Source organism: Bufo gargarizans, chromosome 1 (assembly GCF_014858855.1).
Source record: "Bufo gargarizans isolate SCDJY-AF-19 chromosome 1, ASM1485885v1, whole genome shotgun sequence".
In the NCBI taxonomy this organism is placed as follows: domain Eukaryota; kingdom Metazoa; phylum Chordata; class Amphibia; order Anura; family Bufonidae; genus Bufo; species Bufo gargarizans.
Genome location: NC_058080.1, coordinates 594740832 through 594766770, shown reverse-complemented (window position 1 = coordinate 594766770; position 25939 = coordinate 594740832). Strand labels below are relative to the sequence as shown.

The 25939-nt window shown below is 40.5% G+C and overlaps 1 protein-coding gene and 1 pseudogene across 1 annotated transcript in view; both read left to right on the top strand.

Moving 5' to 3' along the window:
• The window catches only part of CHSY3 (chondroitin sulfate synthase 3), a 347641-nt gene that overhangs the window by 252319 nt on the left and 69383 nt on the right, over nucleotides 1-25939 (top strand). The window lies entirely within an intron of this gene.
• Nucleotides 2233-2351, top strand: LOC122925325 (annotated as a pseudogene).

The window sequence follows — 25939 nt, the reverse complement described above, 5'->3', positions numbered from 1 at the left end:
AAGGAAGAGAATCTTGTCAGAGATCCGGGGTTCGTTTCCAGTATGACCTCTTGAGTCACTGGTTCAGCACTCCTACATTTCTCGATCCCTGATAGTTGTCCTTACTACATAAGCAACATCTGGTCTTGCTAAAGGCTCCAGGCTTTGTGAAATTCAGTTCTGGAAGGAAATCTCCTAGAGTTATAGCTAAGGTCATTAGGTGACGCTCATAAGCAGCTTTGTGACATATCCTATTCCAGGAATGTTTCCAGTTAAATTATTCTCTGCTTAGTAATAAGCAGTGAATGGAAAAAGTGACTTATTGCTAAATATTTTATCGAATCAGGCATCAACAACAAAGGGGCACAATTCACAGCAACTGGAGACGTCTTGTGCTTCTCATTTAGAATTTTAAAGTAATACAATCCAATATGATTTAATTTTGTAATATACTGTACAGTCTCCCCCCCCCCCCCCCCCAATCTCCAGAGGAAAGGTATATTGATCAGTGTGCAAATGAATCTGTCTCTGTCATGTATTCCTATATTTTGGATCATATTTCATTAAAAGGTGTTCTCTATCTAAGAGTAGCAATAAGACATTGTTAATTTGCAGAGTGCAATGGTTGTAACAAAGGAGGAGCGAATTTCTCAAAATTCACTTTGTTCCGATTCATCCAAAGCTGTAAAGAAATTCAGTTTGGGTATGAATCAATTCTGAGAGGTATCAATTCAATAAGTCAATGTTTAGTTTTCAGGCTTTGAAGCATAACTTACAATTGCCTTTCATCAGTGCATAGCAGGGAGGACTGACTTAGCTAAATGAAGGGCCTTGTTCAGGATCCGGGGGGGGGGGAGCACCTGAGTACCTAATAGGCTTGAGGAGTCGTATAGGCCAGGCAACACTTCTCTGGTTTTGTGGGAAAAGGGATATGCAAATGAGCTTTCCTTCCTAAAGGAGAAGAAAGCTAAGGATTAAATTCTGTGTAGACTACATCCCCCACTGGAATGGAGACATTCAGATTCAGAAAATATGCAACAGACCATTATTTACACTGCAGAATGTTAATTTTGCAGCAGAGGACAGCACAGGGACTAATCATTTTGAGAGAAGCATTGCCTGGCTGCAACATAAAGACTTCCCTTATGTTATCCTGTGTGGCTGAAAACGGTCAATTACTGTGCATAGTAAATAACATTCTGCATCATAAATAGTGGTTTGTTGGGCATTTTCAGAATCTGAGTGTCTCCATTAATTTCTGCAGGGGATGTAGTCCACACGAAAATTCACCCGTAGCGTTCTTCTCTGTTTCCCTGTTTGCCAAGAACTACTATTTTGATTCTGTTGCAGCAATAAGAACTGTAAGAGGCTGTGATTCGGATGGTCTCATTATCAGTCTGTCATTCACTCTTGACTTGTTTCAATATATAGAAATAGAATATTTTTGGGAATCTGACTTCAGTATCCCAGAACTTTAACCATGTCCTAATACAATTTTACATTTCCCATAGACTATACATTACTCCCCTATGGATGAATAAATGCGGGTTGAGAGCCACATCTAACTGCCCCAAATGTGATATTGTAGGAGCAGACTTCCTCCACATGGTTTGGACTTGTCCAGAACTTGTAAAATACTGGAATAGTATTAATAATTGTATTATCCATAAACTAAAAATTCGAATCCCTTTTGAACCTCATGTATTCGTGCTTAACGACTTTTCCAAATTAAAAAATCACAAGTATCAAAAGATCTTTCTGAGCAGAATATTGATGTTGGCTAGAGTTCTGATTAGTCGGACCTGGTTTGCCCGATCCACTCCAGACATAAATATATGGATAAATTTAACTGATAAGGTAAAAAATTACGAGAAAATCATATATAAACGGAGGGAAGTTGAGGACCAGTGGAATAGGATATGGGGTGGCTGGAAGATTGACTAACTGAGGTCATGTTGGTTTGTTTATGGGGGTCCTACCTTGACGCACCACAGACTAGGGGGGAGGGAGGGGAGGGTTTTTTATAAATGCAACTAAAAGATGAACTAACTATATTTATATTTATCTACATTTGGTTGGGTCATTAATAATTGAGGGGTTGTAAAAAATTTTGCTGTTAATGTTTTGTAATTTTCCCAATAAACTTTAAAAAAAAAAAAAAAAAAAAAAAAAAAAAAAAAAAACTAATGAAAGGTATTTGGGAATATATTTATAATAAAGTAATATTTAAGTATTTTCAGTAATTCTATTTTCGGCAACGGTTATTCTAAGCTGAATGTACCTGCACTCGTCAGATCGCAGAAGATAAGCAGCTTAAGGCTTGGCAAGTACCAGCTTGGGAGACTGGTTGGGAATCCCTTGTTCCGTTGACAAATAAAAAAAAGAAAAAAAAAAAAAGACTTGTTTCAACAAAGCCACACATAAGCACATCTTCTGTTGGATGGCTTCAGGCCAAAATCTCATGTGATCACCTGGACAGTAAGACAGATGGCACCCATAGGATTTGTCCCAGGCAATAACGGATCTCAATATGTTTATATCTTATTTTGGATCTCAATAAGTTATATCTTATTTTGTGTAAATGAAGGCCCATGATGGCATGGTGGGAATTTTTTTGTTTGCTCTATCCATAGTCATGAACAATATCTTAAAGGGGTTGCGATATGCCCCCTTTGTCTTATAGGTGCGATTCCCACCGCTGGGACCCACACCTATATCGAGAACGGAGTCCCGCAAGTGAAGGAGGGCACACTGCGCATGCGCAGCCGCCCTCCATTCATTTTCTATTAGACAGGCGAAAAAAGCCGAGCCCTGGTTCGGCTATTTCTGTCGGCCCCATAGAAATGAATGGGAGCGGGTGGCGCACATCCGCGGTATGCTCCCATTCACTTCTATGGGGAGCCGGCTTGGTGGTGGCCGGAATGGGTCCTCCAGCAACCACCTTGCGGGGCTCCGTTCTCGATATAGGTGCGGGTCCCACTTTTGGGACCCACACCTATAAGACAATGGGGGCATATCCTAGCGATATACCCCTATTGTCCATGATGAGACAACCCCTTTAATATAAAGTAAATGTCAGGGTGAGTGGACAGCCCTCACTCTGTATCCGGAGTCTGTACCTGAGCTCAATTATTTATACTGGTGTTCCCACATATGACTAGCTGAGAGGGTGTGATACTTAAGGGGTACTGTGTCTCTACCTATGAACACCATTTTACAGTTTACAGATATAATCAGCATAAAAAGTACCTTACCACTGATCTATTGGCTTGCCTAGTGTCAGCTTGGGATATTCTTCATCTATGTGATATAGCATACATACAAATACATAGTAAAGCTTAAAGTCATTGCAACGCTGACACTGACGAGTGAAGAAATTCATCAGAGTCACACATCATTTCAATATATCTCTTATCTAATGTTTAAAAACATAAAATTGTTGTTTTAAGGTTTCTATTGGGTCTTGAACCCCAAAACTTCAGTCTATAAACCAGGAACCTAACTACTGAGTTATTCTTTCAGCTGCCCTTGTAATATATTAGCTTACAGCATTTCAGACACAGAGCTAGAAGCTCAACTGAAGCTTTTCTTTGGCTGTGTGAGTTAGCATGCAAATACACAAGTATATCTATAACTCATTCAGACTTTGACCCTGACCTATGAAGACCTGTGAAGAGTCAAATATCAAGGTCAGGTGTCAGAGTCAAATATCAAAGTCAGGGTCGGATCTCAGGGTCAGTTGTCAGGGTCAGGTGTCAGAGTCGGGGTCCGGTGTCGGGGTCCGGTGTCGGGGTCAGGTATCAGAGTCAGGTATCATACTGACATTATTCTGATACTTGACTATGATATCTGACCATGTCCTAAATGAACACTGTATATATAGACCCCCAATGTTATTCAGACCTCAGATCAGACCCCCCCCAATGTTAGCTAGACCTCAACTCAGATGTCCAAAAATACCTCAGATCAGACCTCCAATGTTAATAATACCCCCAATCAAACCTCTGATTTACCCCCAATGTTAATCAGACCTTATAAATAAAAATAAAAATCATTTCACCTCTCCTGTTCTAGATGCTGCTGCCCTTCCTGAGATCTAGGGCTCGTGAGGTTGCAAAGCGTGCCTACATCCTCACGCTGTGCGCAGGTCACAGCACAGCTATCTTTCGATAGCTGAGTTTAATAACATTTTTAGCTTTGTGGAAATTGTTGTTTAAGAGAGCACATAATTCATAGTTTGTTGTTGGTATGGAAATATTTTTTTTTCATTATTTTATATGCTAATCATATCGGTCCCTGACCCCATTGGGGCTCAAAGTCTAACTTCCAAATTAACCAGTTGGTATGTTTTTGCAGTTAATAGATAATGACATCACATGATGACCTCTGTGTCTCTATAGAGTGTGTGCTGGCATGTGCACAGTCATTATGCCCTATGGCATCTAGCTGAATTTTGCGGTTTTGCCCATATGTATACTCTTTATATCCAAATTGTTCATAGATGCAGCTGCTTACTGCTTGCTTTCCGCAGCTCTATCTGAATGGCAGGAAGTGCCTTCAAGAGACAAATTCACAAAATTATTTTAAGGGGGTTTCAAAGTGTTAAAAAATGATGAGTTATCCTCATTATAGGTAATCAGTATCTGGACTGACTCCTGGTACGCCTGACGATCAGCTGATTGAAAAGGCTGCAGTGCTCTGGTGAGTGATTCTGCTTCTTCCTAGATGGTCGCAAGGCCTAGGCTCAAGTCAGTCCCATTCAAGGGAATGGTGCTTAGCTGCAGTACCAAACACAGACGTTATCCAATGGACGCCACTGTGCTTGGTAAGCTGCAAGGAGGCTGCGGTGCTTACAGCAGTTCCTGATCAGCAGAGATCCTGAGAAGCCGACCCCTAACGATAGGTCATCAAAATCAGAATCTAGGAAAACCCCTTTAATGATGGTGCCTTACAGAATGCATTCCAGTCCATATCCTAACTTCATCAACCATTGCCAAGGGTCATCTCCTCCCACTGTTCACCTAACTCTCATATACAGCATCTTTTGTATAGCGTTGGCATACTTTATGCCACATTTGTCTAGAAAAGCTCCTCCAGTTTTCCTACTCCACCCTCCAATGGAATGAGAACTTTTTTTGTGACTTTTTAAAAATGTCTCAATGATACATTTTGACTGAAGCTCATTAACATAGCTAACCACACCAAATTTTTCACCCATATTTCAAAACATGGGTGACTAGTGTAAAAATGCAGAAAGTCACAATATTTTTGTCTGAGTTCAAAAAGTCTCAAAAGCCCTATTAGAATTCTGGACTGAAGGCATGGTAAATCAGAGCCTGTTCCTGCTCAGTTCAAAAAATAACATTGATGACATTGGAGGATAAAGTGATTGTGGGGGTCTTTTGATTTTTGGGTAGGTCAGCAAAATGCCTAGATGGCACATTGGATTTCAGTGCAATTTCTTCATTCTTTTTTCCTTTTCAAAATACATTTGCACTAAAACTCTAACTACCAGGAAAGTCCTCTTAAAATTGGTGCTTCAAACAGCCCTATTTTTAAATACCTCATTTGCACATTGAAGTTTTTGAATGTTCATGTCCCTTTTACTGTACCTATGATGACTTCATACAAGGGTGCGCCACATTTTCTACCAGATTCTTTGAGAATCTTTAAAGAAAAATAATGGTTGTTAAATCCTAACAGGGGTCACCTAGCATTTGTTAAATGGGTTTTCCTATGTAAGGTGGTATTTTACCAGAATATGCCAGCACTTTCTGATTGGTGGATAGGTCTGGCTACCGAAACCTCTACCAATCCTGAGAATGAAGGGACCAAAGTCACATGACTGTAGCTGTGTCCTCTGCATAGGGGATGGCCAAGAGCTCAAATGTGAAGGACAAAAATGTGAAGGAGCTTCCTTCAGTCTGGGGATAAGTGGGGCTTCTGATACATTAATTGGTCAGAAAGTCATATTGATAATATGGAATTATTTCTGATAACTTTGGAAAAAAAGATGACTCTATTGTATAGCATCTGTGATATATCATATTCAGACTTCTCTGAACCTGTTTAATCATCTTGCCCGGATGTATGGATAGGCAAAGATAAAATACTAGCAAATGTGTATGGATGTAGCATTGCAGTCTGAAGATCCTGTAATTTTACTCTGCCAGGAATGGAAATGATTTCAATGCATTATGCAAACATCGTGCCATCCTACCAAGTGTAACCTCCCGCACGAACATCTAATGTAGAAATATTCCTCTATCTAAAGATGCAGAGATGAGAAGGATAACTATCTTTAATAAGCACCGCAGCATTTCAGGACATTGGAAACCAGCCCTGATGGCTTGAACATCTTATAAGAAATCAAATCTTTAAGTCATTACATAAAAAGCAGCTAAATGAAAGATGCCCTCTAATTATTCATTGACTTGTGAACTTGTAGATCACATTAATAAAGGTTTGTTTTGGCCAGCAATACACATGGGTACACATGCCATTTTTTTGTGGTCTTAATAAAGGGTTTAAAGGGCATAATGGTAATATCTAAGATATGTTTACAGTGTTGCCATCCTGTAATTTTATTCTTATTTAATCAATTTAAAGGGCTTTTCCAAAAGTTTTTTTTTACTATTTACGTCCGCTGTAGATTTCACCCTTTGGTAAATGACCCCCTATGTATTAGAGATTTTGGGTGGATTTTATTATGCCCAGCACTGCATAATACTGTCTTTAAAAAGTCACCTAATAGTTCATTTGTGACCTTTGGGGCTTGTTTGCACAAAATGTTTGCATTTTTGCACCACTGACTCCAGTTTTGAAAAGTGGTTATAGTCTACTTTCACACTGGCGTTTTGGTTTCCGTTTGTGAGATCCGTTCAGGGATCTCACAAGCGGTCCAAAACGAATCAGTTTTGCCCTTAATGCACTCTTAATGGAAAAGGATCCGCTCAGAATGCATCAGTTTGCATCAGTCTGGCTTCGTTCTGCCTCCGTCTGACAAAACTGAGCCAAACGGATCCACAATGTAAGTCAATGGGGACGGATACGTTTTCACTGACACAATATGGCACAATGGAAAACGGATCCGTCCCCCATTGACTGTTCAATTGTGTTCAAGACGTCTTGGCTATGTTAAATATAATACAAACGGATCCGTTCTGAACGGATGCATGCGGTTGTATTATCTGAACAAATCCGTCTGTGCAGATCCAGAATGGATCCCCACCAAACGCGAGTGTGAAAGTAGCCTTAGCTGTTAATTAGTTTCACGCCAGCTTTGTCACTGCAAATTTGGCACAATGTACGCTAATGCAGACACAAGGAAAACTGACTTCAGATATTACTCTCATGGAGTTTTTGACAAACATGTTTGAGTGGAGTCCACAGTATAATTTATAACTGATCATGGTCTGTTGTCCATGATGTTGATCTTCTGGTATTTGCTCCTTATTACATAGTGGTTGGCTATAATGAAAGGGTGAAAAATTAATAACTGTACACATTGTGGTCTGCTTTTGACAAACTAATGGCCGGTCTCATGTTAAACTTGGATAGCTAATCGTGGCCACTGACTGGTTCGCAGAGTGTGGTCTCTGACATGCACAATGCAGCCAAACTAAATGGAATTGTCACTTTCCCATGTAGATATTTGGCCAAAGTATCAAAACTCAACCACAAAATGCATCCTAATAACGTCCTTCTTTTTAGAAAGTATTTCATTTTTCGGTTAAACAAAGAAAGCTATTAAACATGCCTTATACCTCATTAACCATGACTTCAGAATCCGAAAAAAAATCCACCCCTGGATAGAGGAACAATTAGAATCAGGAATCCATAAAGAACATGGAAGTAATATGATACATTTGAACATATTAGCGAGGCTCTGCTGTGGAATATTACAAAATTTGGTTCGGTTGCTTCGCCGAATTTGATAATTTTACATTTCTTTGTAAGTAGTGAGTGCAATTACAGGGAGCGGCGATTTCGATTGAACCTCTCAGATGCCGTGTTTATAGCTGATAATATAGTGTAAAATGTAAAAAAATTAATTAAATCATACTTACTTCATCCATTTGCTGGCGAAGAGCCGTCCGCCGCCATCTTGATTGAAGATCTAGTGCGAAATCCTGTGCTGCCCGTGATGACGTCATCACGTCAGCCAACATGGTGACATCAAAAGTGTGAGATCTTCAATCAAGATGGCGGCGGCTAGGCCGTCTCGAGCAAATGGATAAGGAAAGTATGATTTTTTTTTTATTTTTTTTTTTGCCTCCATTCAGGAAAAATCTATTCACAACCACAAAGCACGAGGAAATTCGGCTTTGCGGCAAATCGAATCTTCCCTGAAATTCGGATCGAAGTCCACTTATTCGCTCAACACTATTAGGGATGTCTTTATTTTCCATAACATAATTTAAAAATCTGAATCAATTGAATTCCTCCTATATTCATTCTGCTATTGCACGCTCTTAGTTAATAAAAGGGATTCTCCACAGCCCAGCTGGAAACTTACTATATACAATATATACAATAACCCCCATCTTTACAACAATAAGAGTATAGTAAGAAATGTCTTCTAACACAATTCCTTAAAGGGGATGTATCAACTAGATTTATTTACTTGTTAAAACCAAATAATTAAAAATATAAAAATGTTCTAACCTTTTTTATTCTGGTTGAAGATTTTTTTAAATCCTATTTTCTGTACCTAATTATGTGGGCAGCCATCTCGACAGAGATGCTGTTAATATATGATATGCTTTACAACATGCTTTACAACAGTCACATGATCCACCCCGTCCAATAAACACCATAAAAAAAATGAAACCGTGTCAAAAAAGCCATTTTTGTCACCTTACATCACAAAAAGTGCAACTCCAAGTGATCAAAAAGGCGTATGTCCCACAAAATGGTAACAATAAAACTGTCGCCTCATCCCGCAAAAAATGAGCCCAATCATAAGAAAATTGCTAAAAGAAATTAAAAAACTATAGCTCTCATGGAGACATTAAAACATGATTTTTTTGTTTAAAAAATGCTATTATTGTGTTCAAGTGAAATAAATAAAAAAGTTGACATATTAGGTATTGCCACATCCGTAACAACCAGCTCTATAAAAATATCACATGACCTAACCCTTCAGCTGAACACATAAAAAAAATAGAAACAGTGCCAAAAAAGCCATTTTTTATCACCTAACATCACGTAAAGAGCAACACCAAGCAATTAAAAAGGTGTATGCCCCCAACATAGTGCCAATCAAACTGTCACCTCATACTCCAAAAAACGAGAACCTAACTAATAAAATCAGTCAAAAAATTTAAAAGCTATGGCTCTCAGACTATGGAGACACTGAAACATCATTTTTTTTGTTTTAAAAATGCTATTTTTGTGTTAAACCTAAATATATAATAAAAAGTATACTTATTAGGTATTGCCACATCTGTAACGATCTTCTCTACAAAAATGTCACATGACTTAATCCCTCAGGTGAATGCTGTCAAAATAAATAAGTAAAAACTGTGCTAAACCAACCAATTTTTTGGTCACCTTGCCCCATAAAGTGTAATAATTAATGAACAAAAAATCATATCTACCCAAAAATTGTACCAATAAAAACATCAACTCTTCCTGCATAAAATGAGCCCCTGCACAAGATGATTGACAAAAAAATAAAAAAAATATGGTGTTCAGAAAATGGAGACAAAAACATAATTTTTTTTAATGCTTTATTATGTAAAACTGAAACAAACAAAGAATGTAAACATATTTGATATCATTGCGTGTGTAACAACCTGCTCTATAAGAATAGCATATGATCTACCCTGTCAGATGAATGTTGTAAAAATTAAACAGTTCCAAAACACTCATTTTTTGGTTATCTTGCCTTGCAAAAAAATTTAAATACTTTTTGGGAGTTTCTACTATAAGGGTGCATCAGGGGGGGCTTCAAATGGGACATGGCATCTAAAAACCAGTTCAGCAAAATCCACCTTCCAAAAACCATATGGCGCTCCTTTCCTTCTGCGCCCTGCCGTTTGCCCTTTCTTCGGTTTACGACCACATCTGGGGTGTTTCTGTAAACCGCAGAATCAGGGTAATAAATATTGAGTTTTGTTTGGCTGTTAACCCTCGATGTGTTAAAAAAAAATTTGATTAAAATGGAAAATCTGCCAAAAAAAGTGAAATTTAGAAATGTAATCTCCAAATTTATTTAATTCTTGTGTAACACCTAAAGGGTTAACAAAGTTAATACAATTAGTTTTGAGTAACCTGAGGGATGTAGTTTCTACAATGGGGTCATTTATGGGGGGTTTCCACTATTTAAGCCCCACAAAGTGACTTCAGACCTGAACTAGTCCTTAAAAAGTGGGTTTTGGAAATTTTCTTAAAAATTTTAAGAATTGCTTCTAAAATTCTAAGCCTTCTAACGTCCTAAAAAATAAATAAATAACATTTACAAAATAAAGTAGACATATTCGGAATGTAAAGTAATAAATATTTTATGAGGTATCACTTTCTGTTTTAAAAGCAGAGAAATAGAAATTTTGAAAATTGCTAATTTTTTAAAATTTTTGGTAAATTTTGGATCATTTTATAAATAAAGGTGAAATATTTTAACAAAAATTTACCACTGTCGTGAAGTACAATGTGTCACGAGAAAACAGTCTCAGAATGGCTTGGATAAGTAAAAGTGTTCCAAAGTTATTACCACATAAAGTGACACATGTCAGATTTGCAAAATTAGGCTCTGTCAGGAAGAAGGTAAATGGCCCAGATGTGAAGTCGTTAATGAGAATTGTGTTCTTAGATCATTTATCCACTGGTGAAATATCAGTTATGATAGAGCAGCCTATTCGTTAGAGAAATCACAAGCTGAAATATGGTCTGGGCTTTGCTTGATCAATAGCACTAATGCTCCTTTCTATTCCCCCACTGTCTACTTTGCTAGTTCATGAAGACCTCACTAATAGGTTGGATGGGTTATATACATGCTTCATTGCACTTAACTGTAAACCTGAATTATGTGAAGTCATTTTGTGCTTCATTGGGCAGTAGAAACAGCCTAGAGTATCCTTTCGGTGAAGAGCATACTGCATTGTATACAAACTCCCTAAGCCATGTCCTAAATCTCATACAGCACATTTATTTTTGTATATAAAATATATTGGCATGTTCTTCAAAGGGAATGTATTATCAAAAAATAATCTATTTTCTATGGGGGTCAATATATTATTACCGGTGTTTGAGACGCTGGTCTTAATATCCCCTATAGCTGGTGGTAGATCCGCTAAAGTTATGTAGGGGCACCGGCCTCTACATAACTTCGGCAGATACACCGCCGCCTCAAAATTTGTACTATACAAGTAACTATTCAGTAGTCGTTAAAATTATCACCATAGGCAGAATTGCAATGACAAGTAACACCTCTGTACAGATAACACAGGATCCACTATTAGCAATAAGTGATATTACAGCTTATCTGCTCCCTCCTGACCTCTGCACAGGTCACAGAACATTCCTAGAGAACTCTTCCGTAGAAGACCTGTCCATTATGTCTATGGCCCATGTAGCTGCTTTGAAAAGACAGGAAGTCTTAACATATTTTAGGCTTAGTGGCCAGTGTGAAAACTGCAGGATTATATACATTTCAAATATTTAGATATTGAGAGCACGGTAAAGGATTACAGGATTGTATTGATTTAACCCATTCTTGGAGCCCAACATAGTTTGACAATTCATGTTATGAATTTGGATTTAGGAACAGTGGAGGTTACTGCTTCTAAGGCTCCTTTCACATCGGTGATGTGAAAGGAGCCTTATTGAAAAGACACAATATATGGAGACTTCGTTTTCAGACTATGGTCCATGGGAAAAAGTATACAACTCATACAAAAAGTATACAATTTAGATTATACAGTAAAAGCCAAACCAGAAGCACCCATTTGTAGACAGCTGTTTTGGAGTTCTTGTCCTCATTGTGATAGAGCAAGGTACTGGTGGGCTGGATGAAACGCCTCAGATGCAGATTGGAGGGGGAAGGGGAATACCGCTTCTCATTGAAGAGACACAGAGGTGCATGAAGGCATGTACACAGCTGTTTTGGGGTTCTTGCCCTTATCCATGTAGAACAGTAACCTCTGCCACTCCAGTTCTGAAACTACAACTCCCAGAATCCTCCTTTCACTTCTAAAGGAGTTACAAGAACATAAGAAAAAGAATGTATGCTGGGAGTTCTAGTTTCACAACAGCTGGAGTGCCGAAGGTTGAAGATCCTTGGGATAGAGCTAATTTGGACACCCCATCACATTGGTTCAGTTATTCAATAGGGTCATTTCTCAAAGCAGGTATCACAGCATCTGTCAATACACATCTAGCAATGTGTCAGATAAGACTGGTGTGAATTTATGTAACAGTATCAATTCTCATATTTATGTATGACTAGTCACACATTCAGAAGTAACCAGCACCATCAACATTCATGATCTTTGCATTTTGCAGATAAAGATGGTTAGAGAAAACTGACAGGAGAAACATTGGACCACATTTACTAATTCTACCGTACTGCACTATGTCATTGGAGATGATGAGGACAAATTAGTGCCATGCATAGTTCATTCACCATAGTTCACCGTACACTGAAAATTGATGGAAACTATTGTAAAGTATGGTTTGAAAACCACGGCCCTTTTTTCTCAAAAACGCTTTATAATAATAGTGCTCCGAATGAACACCATTCTTCTCGATGCAGCTACACCAGTGTTATATCATTGATAAATATGCCCATTGTCCTTCGGCCTCACATGTTCTTTAACAGGAGAAAAGTGAAAATGCAAATGTGGAGTAGATTATGCAGTATTTTAAAAGGTTTTCAGATCGGCAGGGTCCGACATACAGTTGTTTGAAGAAGCTGCAAATGCTCTGGTGAGCATTGTGGTCTCTTCCTTTGCCAAGTGACGCCATGTTTATTTGTCTCATGATCTGGGTGCAGCTCAATCCCATTCAGGTGAATGGGGCTGAGCTGCAATATCAAGCACGACCACTATCCAGTGGATGGCACTGTGCTTGGTAAGCTGCAAAGTGGCCACGGCTCTCACCGGAGCTCCACAGCCTTCTTGAACAGCTGATCATCAGTGGACCTTGGTGTCAGACCCCCACTGATCTGATGTTGACCTTTCCTGAGGATGGGCAATGAATTTCAGAATCTTTGAAACCCACTTTATTAAAATGCCTTTTATTGTTCAAAGTCAGCATGGCTAAATGTATTATGTATGTGAATTATGCATAAAGACTTCATGTTAAAGTTGTTCTACACCAACATTTCTGGAATGATAGAGAAGGTTGTTGATATATGACCTTAGAAAATGCATTAGTAAGCAGATTACATTATATATGTGAATTTTCATTCACCTTAATTTCATTTCCTTTGTATTAGGGCATTATGTTACTAAAAAGTGCAAGTGAGCAGTTATGAGATTTTCAATTCTATAATACAGACCAGGACAGAAAATGACAGTGCTGGGATTCTATTTTTTGTGATTTTAATGTTCAGTGCCATACGGCTATTCCTTTCCTCATTTGGAATCCTATGTATATGTGCCAATCTCAAGCAGTATAGAGCACCACCTAAGTTATATCTGGTGGATTACAAGTCTATGACTATAATGAAGATTGTAGTGTGTGGATGGTGTAGAGTCAATCTGGTGCTGGCATCTCTTGTTTTACAGCAGTCCCAATGTGTCAAGTAAACTGTTCTGTCTTCTTACACGTTCACAGTGTGCAGTCTGACATTCAGCATAAACCATTCTTGTCTTCCAATTAAGAGGACTGTTCTTTGTAGTCTAACTTGTTTATTGGTCAACATGTTTATTTGATTGGCAAAACAGGATTTTTGATTGATTGGTAAAACAGTAGTATTTGGTGAAACTACAAGAATACAAATAACATGTATAAGTATAAAGTATAGATAACATGTACTATAACATTAACAGTCATCAGTGAAGGCACATAGTATAATGGCTGCCTGTACATAGGATTACATGGCTAGCTAACGGTAATAACAACTCCCTGAGTAACAATACAACTAACTGAACAGCTTTGCAGAACAAATGTCCCTGAAACAAAGGTAGATCTCTCACCATATATGCTTTTACAAGGATGGTGGAGTTTGAGAAGGAGATATGCAGAAGGACAGCTCTGCTGATGTGTCTTGGAGACTGGAGGCTTCTCATTCCCAGGATGCTTTGCACTCCCACAATGCTTTGTACCACTCACAATGCAGTAGTCTTTGTAACAGAAAAACAAAGTATAATACAACTTAACACCGCTAGAAGGTGCTATAACCAGACTAATCACTGCAGAAATACCAAAACTGAGGCAGATGTGATCTGTAATGATTTTCCCTAACCCTGCTGGGCAGAACATAAACATTGGCCCACATTTATTACGAATGGCATTTCATATGCCAGTCTAATAAAAAGATAGTTTGAACTAACTGTAGCAAATTTATTACATTTCACCCATAACTTAACACATTTCACCCATGTTGGATTGTCCTAATGTCTGAAAATTAAATCTACTGTACTCCCGCTATTAGCAGTCATAGAGTTGCACTAAAACATGTTCTATTTCCTAGCTATAGTACAAATACCTCTGTCTAAAATTTTAAACCATGCCTCTTCACAAGTAAACCATGCCTACTTTTTCATCTTTTGGTGACCACAGTGAAAATCTTGTACAATTTGTACAAAATACTTTTGTTTAAAGCATAAAATAATACACTCCTTCAGAATATTTCAGTGAAAAACAGTATGTAACGGAGTGTTCAATTGAGGAAGACCTGTTGAGATTTCCAGACATTGCTGTTTTACTAAATGTTTGTGTTTTTCAAGAAATAAGAATTCTGAAAGAAGCATTGTTTCTGCATATTGTGGTCCCTCTATTATTCCTCCTAAGCCTATGAATACATTCACAACTGGGAGCAAGCAGCTGAGAGTATGTCCCTACATGGTCTGACAGTGTGCAATCAGTGCTAAATTGTGTAGGGTCACTCCCCGTTGACAAAGAGGAGAGAAACACCCAGTTGTCAATGTATGTCTACATTTTCAAAGAGAAATAACACAATGACACAATGCAGAGTTCTGTGAAAAGATGCTCCCAAAGTTTCATATTTTGACGAATATACTGTATATTTGCTAAAACAGACATTTTGTGAGAGCTGACTGCTAATAGTGTAACTAGAGTATAGGGCAGTGATTCCCAACCAGGATTTCCTGGAACCTTGGTGTTTCCTTAAAACCAGTCAGGGTTGCCTGGTGTATTGATGTGGGAGGCTTGGCATGAGTTGGACAAAACCGCATCAAAATACGCAACACAAATCACAAGTAACACATGCAGATTTGGTGTGGAAACAGCAAGAAATCCGCACAAAAATATCTGTTTTTGAAACCCGCACCTGTGTGTAGGTACCCTTACTAGATTGTATTTCCTGGTGGGCTGATGAGCACTCCTCATGGCTGTTGGCCAGATACATAGTGATCTGATGCTCACAGCATTATTTCATTCTAGGAGCATCAGGTATATATGCACCTGGCAGGCAGCCGCAGGCACCCTCCTAAACTCAACTGTATCAACATCCTAGTGATTCAGTTAAATACCTGTGGTGAGGGCGGCAATATTTTGTGCTGCACTGTGGTATTTTGGGCTGCACTATAATATTTGCGCTGAGGCAGTATTTTGAGCTGTACTACAGTATTGCAGGCACCACTTACCTCTGTTGCCCTTGCTTTCTTATGTTGCCCCACCTTCTGTCAATTTGGACCCATCTACAACTTGGGGCCACAGGACCACCTTAAGTTCCCGGTCTACCCATGTATGCAGGAGTATAGGAAGGACTATGAGCAGTGTTCTTTTTATTATCTTATCAGTGTAATAGAAGAGACTCATCCAAGAGAGTAGGAGTTTCTCAAGATCCCTTATCGTAAAGATGTCAATAATCACTGGTAAAGACGGACATATTTATGGGCTGTCACTTCCACACAAAGCTTCTACTAATCTGTTGCGCTGCAGGAAGGGATGCACCACCAATGAGGCCAGGTGGGGCCTCAGGCAGCACCGGGTAGGGACAAGAGGGGGCAGACGAAGGGCCATGGGCTGAAGGGAAGGGGTTAGGTTAAGAAATTGGAATTTGGAAGGGGAAGGGGGGGGCCGTTTCAGTTTTCGCCTCAGGCAGCAGAAAGGCTAGGTGCACAGGTGTAAGCATTGACTGAACCATTGTAGTAAAGCAATATTATATTAGGTTTATTGGAGAATATTTTGATTACTTTCAACTAGGAAATAGTTTGAGAGCTTTGTGGATGTAAGTGGATGAGATTTACTAAACCAATACACAGAGAGACAGATTTAATGATGCTTGACACTCCAGGTTCTGCCCTAGTTTAATTAGCCCTCTTTTGTCCAGATTGGTAACATCACATAAGTCTAGCATTGACCGCTACTAAACTGTAAATCTAATCCCATTCATGAATGTGATCTCCGCATGGCATGGCAACAACTATGGAATCGTTACACATTAGTCAATCAGGATATTTTACATCAGCTCCTGGCAGATCTGCTCTAGTGCTTATCAGTCCAATGCAACACATGTGAAAATAATCCCAGACATATAATGTTGCGAAACAAAACCACATGCATGTGTAATCGAAGTAAATGCTAAATGAAATCAACCGAGCCGTGCTTCACAAAGTAGCTCCGTCTCCTTCTCTTCTTTCATTATTCAGAACGCGTCAGCTCCTAACATTTAAATGCTGGTATTGATTTATTTGTCTAGTGTTACCAGAATCCATAGATACCAATGAATGATTTAAGTGAATGGAAACTGTGCGCCTTTGATTTTGAGTAAATCCATGAGTGTCCATAATAGTGATGAGATCATGCCTACATCAACAGCACTTGTCTTTGAATGCACTGACCTTCTCTGCAAGGAGGGAACGTGACCTGCCACAAAGTACATATAAAAAAAATCATGCTGTAGATTGTAGCTACAGTATAAGCTAAATGCAAAATTCTTACGATATTGCTAATTTTACAATACTCTTAGAATGGCCGAGAGTAATCAGAATATTCAAGAAGGTGGGCTTCTGTTCCCAAAACAGCAACGTTCCCTCTAAGCCTTTGTAGCCAGTGAGCAGGGGGTCATTGAGCTGAGTAATACCGTGTTCTTAATACTAGGCAACATGGCAGCAAATAAACGTTCCTAAAGAATTTGTCATAATTAGATGGGGTGGTTAAATGGGTGTTCCCATCTGGACATTTATGGCATATTGAAAGGATATGCCATAAATGTTGAATAAGGGCAGGTCCCACCGCTGGGATTTGCTCCCATCTCCAAAAAGGGACCTTCATGGAGGAGATTTGCCTTGTCACATGACCCTCCACCACCCGACATTGTATGGACAGGACCTCCATGTGGATAGCACAGAAGACTTGGGCAACGATGGGGCATACTTATGAAATATAGAAAATGACACAGACTTTCAACAAAGCCAATATTAGTAAGTGCCATGTAGTCATCTTACAAACACCTTCATCAACAGTAACTAGAGAGTGACCAACCCCTTTAATAGAGAGCAAGCCACACATGCGTGACCACACCTCCACTTACTCTTCATTTCTGGAGATGGGAGAAAATTGTGTTCAGCCCTTGGGCTATAGGGCATTTATAACCTACAAAAAACACAGCTGCCACGACACAGCAAAGCGGACAAGAATAGGAAATGCTATTTTTTTTTTTTTGCGGGGCCACGCAGCGGAAGCGGACCGCACACGGAGTGCTGTCCACATATTTTGCGGCCCCATTGAAGTGAATGGGTCTGCACCCAAGCTGCCAAAACTGCGGCTCGGATGCAGACCCGAAAAACGGTTGTGTGCATGAGGCCTAACAGAACAGTATCTCTCGTCTCAGGTCAAATAATGATAATGGCACTTAAATCCAATTCAGAAGACTTCTACGTAAAACAGCTGCACAGCTGGGAAGCCGTCTGGGGGAAGACGCTTTTGGGAAGCAGACATTGATTGATGTGTGGTAAAAACGATGACTTTCATAGAAATGGAGGTAACTGGCCTGGCTACCAGGCGTGACTATGCAAAACTGTTCTGGCAAATGCATGAACTAGAACAAGCATTTTCCATGGACTTTATTTTTTCCAGATGTTACTGAAGTAAAATATCAGGAATGTATATGTGTCTGCCGGTCAGCGGGACCTGCTTTAGTAGCTAATGAAATCGTGTAATAATAATGTTGGAGTCTTTGGTGTATTTGATACGACGTCTGGTAATTGGCCGTAGAATGAAATATACTCCATTTATACTAGCACGCAAAACATTGCCTATACTGTCCATGGATGTGATTATAAGGCTACTTTCACACTAGCGTTTGTAGCGGATCCGTCATGGATCTGCAAACATGCTTCCGTTACAATGATACAACCGCATGCATCCGTCATGAACGGATCCGATTGTATTATGTCTTCTATAGCCATGATGGATCCGTCTTGAACACCATTGTGCCAGGACAAATTAATTTGGCTCAGTTTCGTCAGGTGGACAGCAAAACGCTGCAAGCAGTGTTTTGGTGTCCGTCTCCAAAGCGTAATGGAGACTGAACGGAGGCAAACTGATGCATTCTGAGCGGATTCTTTCCATTCAGAATGCATTAGGGCAAAACTGATCCGTTTTGGACCGCTTGTGAGAGCCCTGAACGGATCACACAAAGACGCGAGTGTGAAAGTAGCCTAAGATGTATCCTTGTAATTTCCAGATGTAGCCACTGTAACATCTTTGTCCAAATCGATATAATCACCTCCATTTAAACGCCATTTCTGCAGGGATTTAAAGCACCTCATCTATGTTTTATTATTGGCATAAATCTATATAGATATCACGGTACACAAGCAAAAAGATGCAGTATCGATTCCAGGTTACATCTAAATACAGTAAAATAGACAAGTGACATCATTATTAGTCTCCACGTTCTGTAAATCTTCGTAAAGTGCCCTCTGTGCTTCCTAAGCGTCCATATTTACGGTGAATGTACCTTGATGCATGGCACACATTTAAGCTGCTCGTTTTAGGAGACATTCACTCTGAACACAGGATCAAGGAAAGACTTTGTGACAGTAACCAAGTGTGCAGCAGGGGGTAAAGAAGGACCTGTCAGCTGTAACTACACAGTGTACTTGTCAGCAGATCTGCCTTTAAAGGGTTTCTACCACCTCATTTGGACCTAATTAGCTGTCAGACACTAGCGATCTGCTAGTGTCTGCTCTACATAACCATGCTATTGTAATCCCTTTCTCTGCAGCGGTTACCCTAAAAAACAAACTTTTATTACTATGCAAATGAGCCTCTAGGTGCTATAGGGGCGTCTTTTCAGCACCTAGAGGCTCCGTCTACTCACCATGTCTGCCGCCCAGCTCGTCCCTCCAGCCCGCCCATCTCTAGATTGACAGCCTCCATCACGGCCGAATTCTCACGCCTGCGCCGTGTGCGTCTGTATTGGAAGCAGGCGCAGTGACTGTTTTTTAGGGTAACCGCCGCAGAGAAAGGGATTACAATAGCATGGTTAGGTAGAGCAGACACTAGCAGATCGCTAGTGTCTGACAGCTAATTAGGTCAAAATGTGCTGGTAGAAACCCTTTAAGTAATACCGAGTTAGTTATAGCAAAATCCAAATGCAGGTCATGCAAAATGAAATAAATGTGCAAATTGTCAGCACAACCCAAGTAGGGCTGAAACGATTACTTGGTTAAATTGAGTAAATCGACACAAAAAAAATGCTAATTTTTTGCATTGAGGATTCGTTTGTGGCATGTGACCACAGAGCGTGAGTGAATCGCTTGCTATTACGCACGCTCCGTGGTCTCCCGCCGGCTGCACTGTATCCTGACGTACACACATTGTCAGGACATAGTGCATGTAAGCGCTCACTATGACCTGATGCTGTGTGATGTCAGGAGGACAGTGCAGCGGGTGTCGGCAGTGCTCCTACAGGAGAGGTAAGTATTTTATTTTACTGGCGCTGTGGACTTATAGCTAGGAGGGGGAGATGGTGGCACTGGGGTGGAGAGCCTGATGGCACTGGGGGGAAGCTGATGGCACTGGGGGGCAGCTGATGGCACTGGGAGGGGCAGCTGATGGCCCTGGGGGAAAGCTGATGGCACTGGGGGAAAGCTGATGGCACTGGGGGAGAGCCGATGGCACTGGGGGGCAGCTGATGGCACTGGAGGGGCAGCTGAAGGCCCTGGGGGGCAGCTGATGGCACTAGGGGAGAGCCAATGGCACTGGGGGGGACTGGTGGCACTGGGGGGTAGCTGATGGCATGGGGAGGGTGCTGATGGCACTGGGGAGGAGCATGATGGCATGGGGGGAGCCTAAAGGCAGGGGGTCTGATGATGGCATGGGGGGTTGATGAGTTTTTATAAAGGAAAACTTTATTTTATTTTTTATTTTTTTATTAGAGTACTCGATTAATCGTTGGATTAATCGATAGAATACTTGATTACAAAAATAATCAATAGCTGCAGCCCTAAACCCAAGTATATATTGGGGTTTAAAGGGGGTTATTCCACAGTTGTAAAACATGAAAAATCAGACATTATATAGGACATGACATTCTCTTCCTAACAAAGCTAGAACCAGCCCTGTACCTCACATGGATCTAGAGATCTCACCATTCATTGCTCAGATTTCTCAGTTAGAGTCTCTGCTGTCGGGGGGAGGGGGGGTCCGTTCTGCTTCAGCTCTCTCCCTATGACAGCTCAGAGGATGTGTCCTTTCTGCTGCAGCTCTGTACCTATGACAGCTCAGGTGACATGTAATTTCCGCTGCAGCTCTCTCGCTGTAACTGCCACAGTAGATATGGGTGGGGGTGGGGTGTTAAAGAATGGAACTGAGTGCATGTGACTATCTCACTATCTCAGTTGGTGGACATGTACATTAATATACAGATTAAACACCAGGGGCAACATTATATGGATTTAAAGAGAGTATCTCACAACAGGATTATTTTTGGAATTATAAAAGTAACTTGTTTTTCCATATTGAATTCACTTTTTTCACATTGTTACATTGCAGCCATGTGCTAAAATAAAAATAAATTGGGGATTTCTGCCATTCTTCTCTGCATATCCTCTTAAGCTCTGTCAGGTTGGATGGGGACCGTCGGACAACCATATTCAGTTTTTTTCAGAAATGTTCCATTGGGTTCAAATTAGGATTCTGGCTGGGTCACCGAAGGACATTCAAAGAGTTGTCCCTAAGACACTCCTGTGTTGTTTTGGTTTTGTGCTTGTAGTCATTGTATTGTTGGAAGGTGATCCTTCTGGCCAGTCTGAGGTCCAGAGTACTATGGATCAGGTTTTCATCAAGAATGTCTCTGTACTTTGCTCCATTCAGCCTTCCCTCAACTCTGATCAGTCTTCCTGCCCCAGATGTTGAAAAACACCCCCCACAGCATGATGCCGCCACCACCAACCTTCACTGTAAGGATGGTATTGGGCAGTGCCTGGCTTCCTCCAAACATGACACTTAGATTTCAAGCCAAGAAGTTAAATCTTGGTTTCATCAGACCAAAGAATCTTGTTTCTTACACTCTGAGAGTCATTTAAGTGCTTTTTTGCAAATGGCAAGTGGGCTTTCATGTGCCTTTTACTGAGGAGAAGCTTTTTTATGGCCACCCTGTCATAAAGCTTAGCTCTGCACACAGGATCATTGGAGGTCAGAGTGTCCATTGGGCTTTTCGTCATCTCTCTTATCAAAGTCCTTGTCCCCCGATAACTTAGTCTGATGGGGCAGCCAGCTCTAGGTAGAATCCTGGTTGTGGCAAACTTCTTTTTTTTAAGAATTATAGAGGTCACTGTGCTCTTGGGAACTTTCAGTGCAGCAGACTTTTTATACACCTCTCTAGATCTGTTCCTCCACACAATCCTGTCTCTGAGTTCTACAGGCAGTTCTTTCCGTCTCATGACTTGGTTTTTGCTCTGATATGCATTGTCAGCTGTGAGACCTATTTCTTGGCCTGTGACGTTATGTCTATTGGTCACATAGTCTTTGTGCAGCTCAGTCCAATTCAATTGAATGGGATTGAGCTGCAATACGAAGTACAGCCACTATACAAGATATGGCATTGCGTTTGGTATATTAAACACTTGATCGGTTGAGGTGTCATGAGTTGGACCCCCATGAATAAGATATTAGTGACCTATCCAGAAGATAGGGGTTGTCTCACTTCAGCCAATGGCATTTATCATGTAGGTAAAGTTAATACAAGGCACTTCCTAATGTATTGTGATTGTCCATATTGCCTTCTTTGCTGGCTTGATTCATTTTTCCATCACACTGCTTGTTTCCAGGAGTTACGCCACCTCTGCAGCTCAAATATGAGCTGGCCAGGATGGGAGCTGCACGCTTCCACAGTCAGAGAGGCCAGAGCTTTTTCCTATTGTGTGGTTATAACCCCTGGGAGAGATCAGAGTATTGCTCGACTGGAAAACGAATCCAGCCAGCAAAAGAGTCAATATGGACAATCACAATACATTAGTAAGTGCCTTGTATTAACTTTCTCTACTTGATTGATTCCATTTGTTGAAGTGAGACAACCCCTTTAATATTAAATTCTCAGAAAACCCATTGCAATTACTAAATTCTTACATACTCTAATATTGATATGGAGTTTCCATTCAAAAATCTTTTGTAGCCTTGTTTATAACAATCTGTCTAAGGCCTTATGCACACGACCGTTGTTGTGGTCCACATCCGAGCCGCTTTTTATGCGGCTCCGGTGCGGACCCATTCACTTCAATGGGCCGGAAAAGATGCGGACAGTGGTCCGTTTGCTGTCCGCATCCGTTGCTCCGTTCCGTGGCCCCGCCCAAAAAATCTAGCATGTCCTATTCTTGTTCGTTTTGCAGACAAGAATAGGCATTTCTACAATGGGTCGCCTGTTCCGTTTCGCAAATTTCGGAAAGGGCAAACGGGCGGCTTCTGTTTTTTGCGGATCCGCAGTTTGCGGACCGCAAAAAAAGGCACGGTCGTGTACATGAGGCCTAAAGAGTACTTACAGTAGTTACAATTGCTAATGGTATGCTGCTTTCTAAATAAAGCAGTCGAGTCTAATGTACAACGTGTTGACTTTGAAGGGAAATCTGTATTTGACATGCAGAATGATATATTTTCCGTACATTTTAGCATTCTGTTCCTGAATCTGCAGACAGGTGTTATTTTAGTCAGATGTAATAATAGCACAAAACACATTTTTGGAAAATGTTAAAATATAAAAATATAAGGGGTCATGTATTAAGACCAGTGTTTTAGATGCCGGTCTTAATACCCTTTTAGCTGGCATTGGATGTGCCGAATTTATGTGGAGGTGATCCCTTGCTGGCGTAGATTTAGACCATTTTCTGCGGCTAAAACAGGCGTAGAAAATGATAAATGAGATGGGCCTGCCAGCCCGATTCCTTCCTCGCCCATGCCACGTCCCCTTTTTTAGACCTGGCGTGAACGGGGAAAAGTCGCAGATTGCAGCGCAAACAGTCTAGCTATATATCTATCTCATATCTATTTATCTATCTTTCTATCTATCTCATAATTATCTATCTATGTATCTGTCTGTTTGTCTGTCTAGCTATTTATCTTGCTCTATTACTTATCTATGTTTCTATCTCATATCTACTGTATCTGTCTATTGTTCTCCCTCTCTCTGGTATCATGTCTGTCAATGGAAACCTTTCACCATGAGAATGCAATGCAATCGAGCAGATGGAGCTGAGCAGATTGATGTATACTTTTCTTAAAAAAAGATTCCGTAAAATGTGTAAAGTATATTCATTTTTATATTTTGATCATTCTGAGTTTAGGAGTCATGTGGGTGGTCCTAATCAGTGATTGACAGCTAACTCAGCATCACTAAGCATACAGAGATAGCTGTCAGTCAGTAAGTAGGACCACCCACATCACTCCTGAGCATTGAAAAATCTGAGTAACGTGCAGGTTATATTGAATCTTTCCCCACAAAACTGAGCTGCATTTTGATAGTGACAGGTTCCCATTAAAGGCTTGCTTATTTTTTTTGAGAAACAGATCCCTTCTTGTCCATGGCTTGTGTCTGGTATTGAAGCTCCGATCCGCTCACTTGAATGAGGACGAGCTACAAGACCACATACAGTGCATGGACTTATCTGGCTGTGCCTCTGGAGGAAGCAAGCCCTGTTTTCTGTTCCCCTTTCAATTCAAACCCATATTGCAGACACAGACCTGCACTTTTAGATTGTTACATGAATCACTTCCATTTTTAATGTGATTGCAGTGTTTCATGTGTTAAAATTTTTCATGTCATGTGCCCATTCATATGACTTTTCTAACAGTTCACAATTGTATTTCTTTATTTTTCATCAAGATTTTTCACCATGATTTAGGACGTGTCCTTTTTAAACAATGTGACCCCTTTTAAGAGAACTGAATGATTTTCAGGAACTTCAAAATTGATGACTTATGCTCAGGATGTCAAAATATGTGATCAGTGGGGGTCCGACTCCTGGCACCATTCCCAGTTGGAAGGGACTGACCCCTTTTATATTACAGCCATCAGTCGCATAGTCTTTGTGCAGCTTAGTTCAATTGAAGTACAACAGTATGTGGTGTATTAAAGGTGTCAGGTGTCGGACCCCACCCCCAATCAGATATTGATGACCCATCTAGAGGATAGATCATTAAAGGAGCTGTCTCACTTAGCAAATGACATCTATCATGTAGACAAAGTTAAAGGGGTTATCCAAACCCTATAATGCCCGGGCCCCTCACACAGGTTGTACTTTCCTTGCTCCCCGGCACCTGCGTTGCTTGTAATGCCCGCACGGCTGCCGCTGCATTTCCCCGTCGACGGATGTTTTGATTCATCCGATGGGGCAATGCAGCGGCAGCTGTGCAGGCATCAGAAGCAACGCGGGTGTCGGGGAGCAAGGAAAGTACAACCTGTGTGAGGGGCCCGGGCATTAGAGGGGGCATTATAGGGATTGGATAACCCCTTTAATACAAGGTACCTAATAATGTAATGTGACTGTCAATATTGCCTCCACTGCTCGTTTTTCCATCACATTATACACTGCTCGTATCCAGAGGTTACGACCACCGATGCAGCGTAGATACAAAGTGGCGAAGACGGGAGCTTCTGCACATGCCTGGAAGAAGCAAGCCCTGTTTCCTAGTCCGCGACATTCCCTTTCAGTTCAAACCAGTATTGCAGACGCAGTTCAGCAATTCTATACAGTTACACGAATCACTTCCATTTTTAATGTGTTTATGTTTTACAGTACACAATGGGTTATGCACTTAGAGACATAAGCTTGTCATTATCTCCCATCCCACAATATATTGTATATCGAATAGCACATTAAGTAAGAGGTATGGTATACTAACAATTGTCATGAATGAAAAGAACCACATACTACATGTCTAAGGCTACTTTCACATCTGCGTTTTTGCTGGATCTGGATGGGATCAGCAAAAAATGCTTCCATTACGATAATACAACTGGCTGCATCCGTTCTGAACGAAGACGAAATCCGGCACTAAAACCTTTGTAAGTCAACGGGTGAAAACGGATCCGGCATCATTGACTGACATTGTGTTTCATGCCAGATCCGACTGCGCATCAGTATCCCATGAGGCACACAAAAATTCAGCTTGCTGTGGTTTCCTCTCCGGTGTGGGAACACAACCAAACGGAACGGAATGCATTCTGGTGCACTTCTGTTCCGTTCAGTTCAGTTTTGTCCCTATTGACAATGAATGGAGACAAAACTGAAGTGCTTTCCTCCAGTATTGAGATCCTATGACTGATCTCAAAACCGAAAAGGAAAAATCTGATGTTAAAGTAGCCTAAGGGCTGTTTCACACG